General features: G+C 42.4%; 1 long non-coding RNA gene across 1 annotated transcript in view; it reads right to left on the bottom strand.

The window, feature by feature from the left end:
* The window catches only part of LOC128777333 (uncharacterized), a 157352-nt gene that overhangs the window by 140616 nt on the left and 1671 nt on the right, over positions 1 to 15065 (bottom strand). Inside the window, exon 2 of the long non-coding RNA XR_008422609.1 lies at positions 5404 to 5501. This is a non-coding gene — a long non-coding RNA (uncharacterized LOC128777333). The remainder of the gene's footprint in view (positions 1 to 5403; positions 5502 to 15065) is intronic.

Raw genomic sequence — 15065 nt, 5'->3', positions numbered from 1 at the left:
TTGTGCAGAGAGGAGAGGGACAAGTAACCACATTCTGAGCAATAAATAAAAACAGAAACTTCTTAACTATTGCCCAAGGAATGGTTATTTGAAGAAGGAAAGAGAAAAAAAAAACAAAACAGGGATGAAGGGAGTGTAGGCAGAAAGAAAGACAGAAATAAAATAAAAGCGAATCAACAAGAAGCTATCGCAAAGAGCTTATGATCTCTCAAAGGCAACACAGAAGGCAAACTTGAGTATAGGCTCCAAGAGGCCACTGCCCATTGACACAGGCCTGACAATTTGATCCTCAGTGTTTTCATTAAAACCCAAGTATCCATCGTATCTCAGACTGTGTGAGATGCTTGAAAAGATCGGTTTCTGTTCTCCAGCTCAGTAGCCCCCAGTCAATTCAAAAGGTGCTTTGCAGAGGGGCCAGCTCAGTCAGAGGAGCACGTAACTCTTGATATTGGGGTCGAGCCCCAAACTGGGTGTGGAGATGATTTAAATAAGTAAGCTTAAAAAAAGGGTGTTGGTTGGGGGGGGGGGTGCTGTCCAGTTGGAAAATACTACCAGGAAAATCAGAAAATAAGTCTTCACCTCTCTAGTGTGTCAGAACCTACTGCCATTTATCATCCGTAGTTTACAATCAGCAGCTGCAGGAAAACAGGCCTAAAACACAAATACAAAGGAAGAAAGCTACTGTTTACAATCAGATTTCCTCCTCTTCCTTTGCACCAGCCTTTCTCTAAGGTCAATGCAATGTGTTCCAGAGCTAGACCACAGGACAGTTTGGTTTCACCACGAGAACACATGCAGGGCAGCAAGCTGGAGGATGAACACTGAACCTGAACCTGAACCGAGTCAGGCTGCTCAGTGGTCTTAGCCGTGCCGCCCCTGAGAGCCAACTCCCCTACATGTGGGAGAGCTCAGCCAAGATCGACACCACCACAAGCCATGGTTATATTTGGTGTGACCAGAAGAAACACAGACTTTAAAGAAAAGCATATGGTTTGGAGCCATTGCATCTTATAATTGTTCGTTACTCACCATTACTGCAGCAATAGATAACTGATACACTGCCTTATGCTATCACTTGTATTGCCAACTGGTGACTTATAACTCTTGAGTTGATTCTTGGTACTTTGTATAATAATAGTAATGGTACTTTAATTTATTGAATTCTTTCTATGTATCAGATACGGTGTTTTTTATTTTGTTATTTTATTTGAGAGAGAGAGAGAGAGACTGCATGTGTGAGTGGGGGAGAGGGGCCTCCAGAGGTAGTGTTTTATATTCATTCATTCATTCATTCATTCATTCAACAAACACATATCTAACACTGCCATGTAGTGTTACATGTTATGGATGCAGTCATGAAAAAACAGAAGCTCAGCCATTATAAATTTAGTCTAGCTGGGAAAAGTCCCAGTCTGGCTGGGAAAAGTCCCAATCTGGTTGGGAAAAGATATGCATTAAGTCATCTTGCAAATGTATGAAAACTATGATAAAAGCTATGAAGAAAAATTATAAGGAGAAAGGGAATTTATCTAACCTGGAGATCAGGAAAGGAAGGTTTTGTTTTTTTTTTTGAAAAAACACTATTTGAGAGAAAGGGAAAGAGCATCACAGGCAGATGAAATCCTCCACGCAAAGGCCCTGAGGTGAGAGGGAGCAGGGCTCCTTCAAGGAACAGGAGGGCCAGCATGGCTGGATGTGCCAAGTGTTAAGGGGAGATGGTCAGGAGCAGAAGAGTGCCTTCTTGGTGTCTCCTCTTATGCAGTAGAATCCTGGAAGGCATTTTTACTTTAGTACTCGGGACTCCCCTGGCAAGTTGGTAGTTTTATGATGTCCATTTTACAGATGTGGAGGCTGAGCCAGGAAAGCTAAGTAACTGGGCCAACTCTGCCACCTGACAAGTCACAGTCCAGAGCCAGCACTCCTGTACTCAGCTCTGTGTCTCTGTCCTGATGCTTTCATGAACTTCTCAAGAGCAAGATGTACGTTTTGTGGTTTCTGCCCCCTCTGGTCTTGACAGAGGCCTCGTAGGGCTAAAAGCACAGGCATGAGAGCCAGGAAGACATGGGGCTGACCTTGCCCCATGAGCAAACCATTTGATTTTCCTAAATCTCTGTGATTTTATTTTTTCAGGTTAAAAAAGGGACAGTGACACCTCTTTTCAGGCAGGGGTATGGGGACATATAACTAAAGGACTTGGACAGGAGTGCATAATCAGTAAAGGCTGGCTGGTATTATGACTACCAGAGATTCGGCAATGGAATGTGGATCTAATGTTGACTCATTATCATTATCATCAAAAGGCAACCAGCCTTATGACACTCATAAGTCCAAAAGTGACACTGACCTTGAACTTCACCGGGGATTAAATGGCTCAATTAGTAAAAAGCCCCGCTAACTTCTCAATCCACATCCGACTCTGGAAAAGGCTTCAGGTGTCATGCCTAAGGTCTTAATGATTTGCACATGCCCCACCCATCTGACCCCCCCCCCCCTTCAACATCCTCTGATGGGAGGGTGGTCGGGGTTGGGGGGGGGTCTCTTCAAACCTCCCCACCCCAGGAAAAGTAGCAGTCTCAAGGGGACCCCAAGAAAATACGTCTCTGACCTGCTTCTCTCATATTTTCCATTTCCTTACAAGTCTTGCTTCCTAACCACTGTCTCCCTGTGGGTTGAAAAGCCGAGTTCATCTGCTGTGGAATGCCTTTAGGAAAAAGCACACGGCAGAATATATCCACCAGCTACGGAACATTTACTACCTGACCAACGGGATAAAAACCCAACGTCCGGTGGATGAAATCAATACAACAGCCTCATCCTAGCACCTAACGCAGCGTTTGGTCCACAGAGGGGCTCAGTTAGTGTTGGAGTGAATGCTGCCTTTGGATGTCTGCAGAGTAGAAGAGTGAAGGGCAGGCATCTGGATTCAGTCAGACGCCGCGCTTCCTGTGTGACCCTGGGCAAGTTGCAAAACCCCTCGGGGCCTGCCTTGTCTGTACAATGGGGATAATAACCATGTTATGGGTTTTCGGAAGCAACCCGATGAGATAAGGAACATAACATTCCTAGTGGAGTGCGTGGCGCTGTGGATGGGCTCCACGCACGCTGTACTTACTGTTCCCGTGAACACTGTTGAGGCCTCCCAGAGAGGCCTCCAAGCAGACAGTGTGTTTATTTACTCGGAGGGGGAATGCAGAGCACAGTAAAGAAGTTTTCAATTCCTATGAAAAGGGCTTCCTTTCCCAGGCTCTTACCTACAGGGAAAAGGGTGCTGGCTCCTCACTGGCCACACCCCCAGTCACCGCCTCGTGGGTCCCCTCAAAGACATATAAATCCCTTCCCTTCTTTTCCCAAGAGAGTGGATCAAAAAGAAAACAACCACAAACACACACACACACACACACACACACACACACACACACACAAAACCCGACTTCAGCTCCCTATAATGAAATTCATAGCATGCTAAAAATATTAGGGGGGAAACTATGCAGTTGCTATTTTTGGAGGTCAATATTTGACTATTCCAGAGCTAACAAAATAATTCAAAGAAGCTCTGTGCCTAAGCAGGCCAGGGAAGTCAGGGCAAGTCAGTAAAAGTTTGTTATTTTTAACTCACTTGTTTGTTTTAATATTCCGCTTTCATAAGTTCCTTTTGTATTAGCTATGAACTGTGCAGCCCGGATTTCCCTCACACCGTCTTCGTTCCCCAAGACCTCCCGCAAGCCAGCTCTCCTGGCTATCACGTTTCCCTTCTGTTAGCACAGTCCCTCCAGAGAATCCCAGAGTCCAGGGGGAGGAAAGACCTCGGCAGGCAAGCCCCTTCCTCCTAACACAAACCATTCCTGGCACGTATGTTCCACCTACGCCGTGTCCCTGAAAGACCATGCGCACTGGTCCTGCCTTACTTGGGGAACTCCTTCCAGGGCTCCACAAACCCATCTGGGTACAGGGTGCATACGGATTCCTTCTCCCTCGTAACCTGGTGTTTAGAGTAATTCTCTTTGAATTGCACAGCCTGGACTTCAAGAATCAACAAAACTACTTTTCAGCATTATGACCCTCGGTCAGTTGAGAATCCTTAGAGCCTCAGGTCTCCTCTCTGAGAAACTGGAATAATGCTACCTGCTGAATCCTGACCTCACAAAGCTGTCCAGAGGCTCATATCCCATCTAATGCAAAATATTTTGGAAAACACTCGATTGCACTGCAAAGTTTATTATTACTTTTACCTGCGCAAGTAAATAACACATTAGAAAAACCTGTGCCCTCACTCGATGCCAATCAACTCTGAAATCTGATTTCTTTTTAGCATGTCAGTTTAAACGTCCTGAACATGTGAAGCAAAATGAACACTGAGGCAGAACGGAGAAGTCAGGGTAGCATCTATTTGATAGTCTCCAGGAATTACCCTGGTTTTGAGGGTCAGAGAAAAAAAAGTCTGGAAGTCAGGATACCCAATCTCAGCCAGGCAGCCTTTCTGTTGCCACATTGTTTGGCACTGAAAACTTTTAAGAAAAAAGAGAAACTTTTAAGAAAAAGAGAGTTGATTGGCTACTTTTAGGTTAGAGCTCTATTTCTATTTCTGCAAAGAGTGATTCCTCTCAATTCAGGAAGAACAACATTGATTTAGTGGCTTAAAATGTAACCTAACAATATAATTATGATTATTAGGGAATGCCTGAGTTAAAAAAAAAATAAAAAAAGAATAAGGACCACAAATACCCACAGACTCTGTACCTTTGTGACATTCACTAATGTATTCATTCACTCGTTCATGCAACAAGTATTTACAGAGCGTCTGCCGTGAGACGGGCATCTGCTATACGTGCTATGGACACTACTGTAAATAACACAGCAAACAATATGAGATCTGCATTAATTCAAATCAAGTCCAGTCACTTAAGTGATCAGGAGAACAATGAATTTAATGTGAGACAAACTTTGGTTAATCCTGTTCAAATGCTCTGTTGAGGAATCACTGAAGTTTGCATCTGCCTGCCTTTCTTCTCCAAATACAATGCAAGGTGGGAGAAAGAATAGAGGAGTCAGATCAAGAACCCCGTGTTGTGCACCTGGCGTCCCTGTGCGCTCACGGTGTGGCTGGTTGGGTCCCCTCCCTTTCTCCGAGTCCTGGTGTCCTCATCCACGAAATGAGTGCTTTCCAGTTCAAATGGCTATGAGTCCCTGATTCTCTGGCTGTTTAGTTCAGCTGCGGACAGTCTGTGAGCCACCTCCACTATTTTGTGGGGCCAGAATCAGACGACCCTACCTTTTTTGTTACTCTTGTTCTGTTTTTCATTTGAATTTGTCAGCACATGTAAAAATTGAGATACTTCCTTTAGCAATCTGGATGGCCGCCTTCTCTTGATGAATAACAAGATCTGGCCACTCAGGAACACTTACCTCACGACAACAACGGCTCAAGGACTGAGAAGCTGTCACCCTCTTTAGATACCGCCTGGGCTCCAGACTTTTCCATGGTCTCCAATGCTCCCTGCTGCCTACGGAGACAAATGCCGAGGATCCGTTTTCCTTATTTGCAACACTCTCTGCTCATTTGTAATCTGCCAGGCCCAGATGTAGGCACTTCCTTTGCAGTACCTCGGACCTGAGGATCTCAAAAAGGAAAACTCTAGAACCACAGCTCAAGATGTCTTCCTGAGGACCCTTGAGCTGGTTAGAAATGAAATAAACCACTCTTTCTGACTGTGCTGCACATTGGACCCTCATGGGGAGCTTTTCATTTTTTAGTTGCTTAGTATTATTTTTTAAATATAATTTATTGTCAAGTTAGGTAACATACAGTGCTTTGGAAGTAGATCCCCATGATTTATCACTTACATACAACACCAGTGCTCATCCCAACAACTGCCCCCCTCAATGCTCATCACCCATTTTCCCCTCTCCCCTGCCCACCTCTCTGTATTTAAGAGTCTCTTATGGTTTGCCACCCTCTCTGTTTGAAACTATTTTTTCTATGGGGAGCTTTTTAAAAGCACCAGTTCCCCAGATCCTAGGCCCAACTTGTTCAGTTGCCATGCTGTGGGGTTCACACGGCATCAGTATTTTTTAAGAGCTCCTCAGGTGAGTCTGCTATGCAGCTGTAAGCTTTGCTACTGCTTCTCATTAATCAAAGCGGTGTAATGATCTTGTTGTCCTTGGTTCCAGGAGAAATCTCCACTTTCATCATGGCCTAGATCCCAGAGTTCTAGGCTTACCATGAAGGCTGGCTTCCTGAGCGTGTGATCTGTGCAGCCACACCACACCCTGTGCTTACAATGACCCTTCACTTGTCTTAATGTTCTGTTGTCACCATCTTGAAATTCTTCGTAATTTTAAACAAGGGGTCCTGCACTTTCATTTTATTTTGGGCCCCGGAGATCATGTAGCCTGTCCTGCTTGCCACCATTCTGGGGCTGGACTTCCCCCACAGGCAATCAGATGGTTAACTCTTGGCCTCTAGTGTAGAATGTAGCACTAGCTTTTCTTTTTCTTTTTAAAAATTTTATTTTGTAAAGTAATCACTACACCCAACGTGGGGCTCGAACTCACAACCCCAAGATCCAGAGTCACATGCTCCGTCAACTGAGCCAGCCAAGCACCCCAGCACTGGCTTTTCTTATCATTCTGAAGTGGTGCTGTCCCTGAGGAGTAAACTGTTTCTTCCCTCTCTCCCTGTATTCCTGCCTCGGCACATAAAATAAAAACAGCTGTCCTCTTAGAAGAACATTCCCACCGGCTTACTCATTCCTTTCAAGAGAGGAGTAACTTATCTAATTTGTGAGATTAGAGAAAGGTCTTCAGGGCACCTTCACAGGCCCCCATCCAGACCCTCACATGCTCGCCTGTCTGCTCAGCATCCTTTGACCTGTTTGGTACGGAAGCTGATTCTCCTCTCCAGCTGCTTTGCCTGCTTAAGACCAGTGTTGTGGCAGCACCGGCTGTGAATGCTGATTCTGCCACATAAATGCTTTGTGGCCTTGGGCACCCTACTCAACCTACCTGTGGCTCCATGTTCTCACCTGTAAAATGGGGATCATTAATAGCATCTACCTCAAAGGCTTGTTGTGAGAATGAAGTGGGTTTTTTAATTATATCAAGGGCTTAGAACACATAGTAAGTGCTAAGCATGAGATTATGAGCTGGGGGTAGGCAATCAGGGAGGGCAGCTGAGCCCCGTTGATCCTCAGGTCCACACCAGGTTTCCAATCCGATGTTGCTAATAATTGGGTTGACATTTTGATTCCTGGCCCCTTTATCTATTTCTCATGTGGCTTAGAATCTGTAAGAGGAAAGTGCATGATTATGCTACAGCACAGGCCAGTTGTAAAGCTTCATTTTGCCTCTTTTCCCATCCCACTCCCATCGTGCATATGTGTTGTCACCAATCCCAGGAGGCTCCAATCTTCAAGCTCACAATCTGAAAATGCTACCCATTGGGCTTGGTTTTCTAGAGTGAGAAAAGCTATTAGAAATGGAAAGGAACTGGCAAACCATCTTCCAGATGAGAACCTGAGGCAGAGCAACCCAAGGTTGCCTAGGTTGCCAGTGGCAAACGAAGAGTCAGCTGGGAGTGAAGATAATGGCCACGCTGCCGGGCACTGTGGGAAATTCTCCTGCCTCATGTGCGTGGAAGGAGCACAGCTCAGTGTGCGGCCATCCCTCATCTTCCAACAATTACCACAAAATGGGGACCTTCTGGGAGTAAATCGTTCCATAATCTTACATGTGATGAATGTTGAAAGGGATACATGAAGACCCCGGCTTAGCAGTGTAAAATGAGGAAAGGAAAAGGGACACAGAAAAAAAGAAAAAAAGAACAGGCTGTTCTTCCTTTGTTTGAAATGATGCTGGCAAGTCTCGGCTGAGGGGACCTTGCACAGGCAGTGTGGTGAGGAAGGCAGGTCACACAGGGGTCTTCCCTCCAGGAAATAACCTTCAGCAGCATTGTTTTCTAATATGGAGGATAATGAACAACACTGTTGATCCAATTTGCTCTTTTTCTCAGTGTAGAACTTTCCCTGTGCTGTCAGCCCCTTGGATTTATTGATACTACAGGGAGTTTGGAGAAATATAGACATTACTTTGGCTTTTGGGCTCTTTGTTTCAAAAGAAATGTTTGAATTGTCCTATTTGACAAAAAAGAAAAAGAAAAAAAATGAAAACAGCTTTGGCAGTCAGAATGCCTATTTCTTACATTGAAAGGAAGGAAGAGAAAAGATGAAGGAGGGAATAAAATAGGGTTTTATTCTGTAGTTTTTCAATTAATGATATAGAACACCAGTGATTTCGGTGGGAAAAGTATTACATAATAAACAAAAAACTCCCACCTAATAATGGAACAATCTTTGTTATTAGCTTGATAGCTTTGCCCTGCAAATATCATCAGAGCAGCTGGCCAGAGTAACACTAGAATATATTAAAAAAATATATATCCCTACCACTGATAGTACAGAACAACTCAGGTCAGGCTCCATTACTGAACACACCTAATATTGTTTTCTAAATTTTCAACACCTATTCAAATAGAAGGCTGAAAAGAAAAATTGCCTCTCACTCCAAAGCTTTAAAACACACAAAAAGGCACCATATTGCCACTTTAGGGACACATTTGTTCCCTGCTGTTACTATTTTATATGTCATTTCAGTCCTGCAGTTAGCTATAAAGCAAATCTTTTCTTTTTCCGGAGAGGAATAAGAGCTGCCTGAAGGGAAACAAGAATAGGAAGCATCCTTAAAATGACTGATTTACAATTGGCAAGGAGATACAATATGAAAATTATAGCTTTCTCATTTTGAACATGGAAGCCTCAGCTTTTACTCTAAAAGTACCCCCTGGAGGCCCCCTGTTGGCACAAGAGAGAGGCTGTCATGTTTGGGCTTTCAGAAGACACGGGGAAAGAGTAAGGTGTGTGTGTGTGTGTGTGTGTGTGTGTGTGGTAAGTATGGCTGTATGTGTGTGTGCTATGTTTAAAATATGTGTATGGATTAGGGGTGGTGGTAAAGGGATGAATTCAGTAAGGGTTAGGTAGACTAAAAGAAATTCAGAGAAGTTAGCTTATGCCACAATTCATTATGCACCAGAGGTAGTCCAGTCTAAATATAAGCATGGGATTCAGATACCTTGAGTTGTAATCCCTATTCTGACAGTGACATATGGCGTACCCTTGGGCAATTCCCCTGTGTTTTGACCCTAACTTATCATCTGTAATAAGGAAAATAACACCCACAAAAGAGGGATGTTGTGGAAATTTATTTATGTTACCAAAGGTCATGGGGGACCATAGGTGAAAGGTTGAAGATAAGTCAAGGACTCTTTGCCTGTCAACAATTCATATGTGGTTCACGTGTGCTTCCCCGTGGGTTTAACCTTCTCTTCATGACCTTCCAAAATACCCCTCGGGGAAAGCCTAGTAAAGGAGACTCTGATTCCTCTCGAAGAATAGAGAGAGAGTTCACATAGCCAGATGTGGTAACAGGTTTTCCAATACGGCCCCATCGGCCCTCAGCTCCTTGTATTGTCTCCTTTGTGTTGTTTCCTCCCACACTGAATCACAGCTAGCTTTTTTACCCCGTGGAATATGGCAAAAGTGTGTGACTTATAAGACTAGGTTATAGAAGGCATTGGAGTTTCCACTTTGGTCTGCTGGATTGCTTACTCTGAGGAAATCCACTACCTTGTCGTTAAGATATTGAAGAAGTCCCAGGAAGAGGCCCAAATGAGGAGGAACCAACCTGCCAGCAACCTGAGTGAACCACCTGGGGAATGTATTCTCTTGCCACAGTCAAACCTTCAGATTATAGCAGCCCCAGTCAACATGTAACTATAATCTCATGAGAAACTTGAGCTGGAATTGTCCAACTGAGTGACTCATAAAATCCTGACTCACAGAAACTGCAACATAATGAACTGCTATTATTGTTTTAAGCCTCAGTTATGGAGTTGTATATTATGCATCAATGCAACTAAAGCACCTACAGAAGATTGGGTTAGGGCAATCCTGGTGCCATTCTATTAAAGAATCTGCCTTCAAACTACTGTCACCTTTGAGAGATGGGTTAGGTTAGATATTGTGAGTGTTCTCAGAAGGCCATGAGTCCACTGATGATTCATTCATTTACTTATCCATTCATCCTTTAATTCAGCAAATACTTATTAAGCATCTGCTGGATCCTAGACTCTGCAATAGCTAATGAGCAAGTAAGAGTCAGTAAAACATATTTTCTTAAGAGATCTCATCAATTTACTGGTGGAAACAGATAAATAAACAAACATAATGTGGCAAAAAAATAGGAAAAAGAATTACATAGAAGAAATTGTGAGAGCCCTTGCTTGAGGGAGAAGTTAACTCTATCTGGAAGAATCGGGAAGGACGGCTCTAGGGGAGGGCCATTTAAGGACATTCCCAAAGTTCAGGTAGAAGTTACCAATGCCAAGTAGAGAAAAGGCAGGAGGTTGCAGTACGAAGAAGAATGAACAGCAGGTACAAAGACAGATGGAGCTGCCGTGTGTAGATCAGAAGGCCCGAAGTGCACTAACAGTGGCTGTAGAGAAAGAGATTTGTTTCCCCTTGATTTACACCTTAGGTAAATGGCCCTTTTCGAATATAATTACCCTTCTCCCATAAAGTCAAGGAAACATTCAACTGTACAAACTCTAGGCCAAACAATGAAACAAAAAACCTTCACTTCTATATTCAGACACTCTTTTAATTCTTTCATCCAGTTCTCTCCCCTCAACTGAGACCCATGTGTGCTCTTTATTCCCTTTCACAGCTTGTGTCAAGAAGTCATTTATACCCCAGGAAAAAGTGCTTAGTGTTATGTGGTCATTAGTGAAATAACTAAGTTCTTTCAAGGTGATATGCTACCTCCTTCTAGAGGCTTCTCTGAGTCTTCCAAGAAGACTTAGGTTTCTTAGGGCCCCCAGAAGACCTCACTCATGAGGGTTATCCCAGAACACACCAAACTGGATTCTTACCCATTAGTTTATCTGTCGTTGCCCCAACTGGACTGAAAACCTAGTGTCTCAGTCTTGAATGACACCTCTATTATTCTAGTGTCTTAGTGCCTGGCATACTCACAGATATGACAATAACCTCTTCATTTCCTCTCATACAACCTTTATCTTCTCCTTCATAGTCTTCTTTATTATTTTCTGAAAGTCTTAATGCGTATATACTTTTGGGGGGGTTCGTTTGTTCAATATTTCTGGCCCCACCCACCCCACACATGATAATTGAAGTTCTGTGATGATTACAACTTTGTCTGCTTGCTTCCCACTATGTATAAAGCCTACCACAGTGCATGGAAATTAGTTGGCTCTCAATAAACATATCGGAATAAAGAAGCAATTTAATTCAATGATTGCTATTGAATGAAAAAAAAATCAATGTGGTTCTGCACTCTCGCACATTTGTGAATCTTTCTTCTGCTTTCTTAGAAAATTAACCTTAGACACCAAAAACATGCATGCCATTTCTCAGTAAAATATATTAAGTTTTAATTTGGTTTAATAAATTAGTTTTTAGTAGACTCATTATCTCCCAGCCCATTTTCTGAAAAAAGCACATGCAGCCACATAAATATGTAAAACCAAAGTCTGTATCTTTCCATGAATTAGAAAATTAGACATAATTATATATTTTTAATAATCAATTACTATGTACGTGTTGGAGTAGCAGTTAACCAGATAGCAATGAAGTGGCAAGTGGGATAACAAAATGCCCCAGCATGTGTACAAGCCATTGTGTTTTCACACTACGTCTAATGAGCATAAATAATGCCTTTGACACAAATCTAACACTTTTAGCCTTGGATTTCTTTCTGCAAGCTGGGGTGGTGAAAGCAAAGCCGCAGGTCGTTTCCTCAAGAAGGAATGTGTTTGTTTGTGACTGGCAGCAAAATGGTGTCAGTGGGGACCTCATCAGACATCCCCTCCTCACACTGCTGATTGGCAGGTGGAGGTGAGAAAACAAACAGCAGGCCTTCCTGAGGCACTGGGGAAGGGGCAGAGACAAAGAGGTGAGGAGCTTATGTCTCAGGGCCTGGGGAAAGAGAGTCCTTCTGGAACAGGGTTGAAATATTGGCCTTTAGCTTCAAAGAACCCAACTCAAGCGTGACTAGCATTTGTTAAAAGAAGAGAGCAATGGAGAAATGATTGAAACATTAGCCTTGACCAAAATGAAGCCTTCCTGCCTTTCTGGGAAGTCACTCAAAGGTCACAGCTAAATGGGTGAGGGAACAAAAAGGGAATTCTAGGACATCCAAATATTCTGGGGACGGATCGATGGAAAGCTAGAATTTAGTATCTCCTAAGGTCTTCCCCAAAGAAGAGATGTGTACATGGGCTCATTCCAATCCAGGTAGAAAGGCCAATATGGAGTTATTTGCTTATTTATTTTGAATAAATGACATATTTCCTTCTCTAACCCTGTAGCTAGAAAAGTGATGTTTTGGTTCAGAGTTAGAGTCATAAAGCTAGAGGATACAGAAAGCAGTGGCTGCCTTGATGGCTAGAAATTTGGTTCTATCATTATAAGATGAGGATGAGAAGAACTCAATTATAATCTTATATGTTACAAAGAGAAAAGAAAAAAGAAAGCTTTAACTGGATGACATCATGGTTAGTTATCACCAGCACAAACAATGCTGGGGGTCTTATCACTAAAGAGGGGGAAGAGATTGGAGCTTTTCACAGAGTTGGACCATTAGATAAAACTCTTAATCCCCTCGTACTAAAATGGAGGCTAGGAATGCAGAAAAATCCTTCTGATTTTAAGCTTCCTAGAGTTTTAAACCTTTCCCCGTCATTTTACAAATACAACCTATTAATTAATTTTTGACATGGAAAATAGTTAAGATTTCTCCTAAAACAGGCATTTCCCAACGTTACAGTAGTGTAGAGGAGGAAAAAAACACTTGGTTTAGGTAATGCTGTGGCATAGCTTTCAAAGATGACACCATTATTTCAAGTTTAAGGTTTCCATCGTGATCCATTTGGTTCTTCATTATCTAGCTTACTGTGGTGCTAAATTTTATTGGTCAACTTGGCTACCTTCTGGTGCCCAGTTGTTTAGTCAAGCACCAGTCTAGATGTTGCTGGGAAGGTATTTTTTTATTGTATTTTTAAATTTTTTTATTAAAATTTTTTCACTTTTTTTTTTTGAGAAAGAGAGAGAGAGAGAGAGAGACAGAACATGGGTGGGGAGGGGCATTTTTTTTTTTTTTTTTGAGAAAGAGAGAGAGAGAGAGAGAGCATGGGTGGGGAGGGGCAGAGACAGAGGGAGACACAGAATCTGAAGTAGGCTCCAGGCTTTGAGCTGATAGCACAAAGCCTTATACAAGGCTCAAACCCACAAACTGTGAGATCATGACCTAAGCCGAAGTCAGATGCTTAACCGACTGAGCTACCCAGGGGCCTCAGAAGTTTGTTTTTTTTTTTTTTTTTTAGATGTTATGAATATTTAAATCAATAGACTTTCAGCAAAGCAGATTACCCTCCACAATGTATGTGGGCCTCATCCAACCAGTTGAAGGCCTTAAGAGAAAAGACTGAGGTCTTCTGAAAAAGAAAGAATTCTGCCTGGAGACTGCCTTTGGAGTTAAGATTGAAATAGCAACTCCTGCTGGAGTTTCCAGTCTGCCAGCTTGCCATGTAGATTTTAGACTTGCCAGCTCCTATAATCACGTGAAACAATTCTTGAAAATATATATGAGAGAAAGAGCATCTTTGCTTCTCTGAAGACCCCTGCCGAGTGCACTTAGGAACTGACATCTGTACTAACTTCAGCTAATTAATTTTCAGCCTTTCTAATGTTAGGTTTTCTAAACTGTTTTCAATAGAGCTTTCCACAAAAGGTAGCAGCTGAAGTGCCACGTGAACAATGGTGCATCCTTTGCCAAACCTAAGTCTGAAATTCAATATCTGAGATGTCAATATTCAAATTAATTTCCTTTAAAGTAGAAGGTTCAGAACAGCTTTTCTAATGGATTAAAATAAATAGCACCAAAGTTCATTTCATTTGTTTTGCTCTTAACCAATTTCATAAACTAAGATGTGTATGATAGCCTTGAACTTAAGTAACCTACTGAAGTACATCATGTAGCAGAGAAACACTATCTTTTTTATTGTATTGCATTTACATTCATATCCTGATATATATTTTCTGAAACTAGGGTAATTCCCTTTTAGCCAGGGAGAACATCTGAAATATGTGCTTTAAAAAATTGGTTGATTCTACCCACAAGAACAGCAGTGTCTACTATATGTGTGGGGCCTGTAGGAAAGTATTTTGACAGGTGAGATATCAAGGTCTGGATTGTTTTTCTCTTCAACTCCAGTATGAATCATACGATCTCAAGCAGTTTTCTGAAACTTGCAACTCAAGAACTACCTATTTCTGGGGCGATGGGTGGCTGCTCAGTCAGTTAAGAGTGCAACTTCGGCTTAGGTCATGAGCTTGCAGTTTATGGGTTCGAGCCCTGCATTGGGGCTCTGTGCTGACAGCTTGGAGCCTGGAGCCTTCTTAGGATTCTGTGTCTCCCTCTCTCTCTCTCTGGTCCTCCTCGACTCATGCTGTGTCTGTCTCTCTCTCAAAAATAAATAAACTTTAAAAAAATGAAAAAAAAAAAAGAACTACCTATATCAGAAATATGAAGACATATCTTTACAATGCAAGTTTATGATGATGGGACCCATGACCCAGCATTTTCTACAACTGGCCAAGGGGATTCAATGAGCTCTAAAGTCTGAGGACAGCTAAGCTAAAAAGCTGAATGGTTGGGCTAACTGTTTTTGTGGACTATAGATATTTCTTTAGTCTATCTGAAAAAAAAATCTCTAATAAATAAGATTGATGGGGGTTGAAATAGTATAGAAATCCAGGTATCTTCAGGGTCTGTTGTGGAACTTCTAATTAAAAGTTTTCTAGAAATCCCAGTATTTAGAATTTCTACGACACAAGTACTGAATTAAATTCTCTCACCAGATCATAGGACTTGCTCTTTGGAGGAGACAAACAGGTGCCCTATTAATGAAAACAGAATGTGTGCAGGGAGGTACA

Source organism: Panthera pardus, unplaced genomic scaffold, assembly GCF_024362965.1.
Source record: "Panthera pardus isolate Hobbes unplaced genomic scaffold, ASM2436296v1 HiC_scaffold_16, whole genome shotgun sequence".
Taxonomy (NCBI): Eukaryota; Metazoa; Chordata; class Mammalia; order Carnivora; family Felidae; genus Panthera; species Panthera pardus.
Note: the sequence above shows the minus strand (reverse complement) of the source record. Positions and strands in the feature narration are given on the sequence as shown.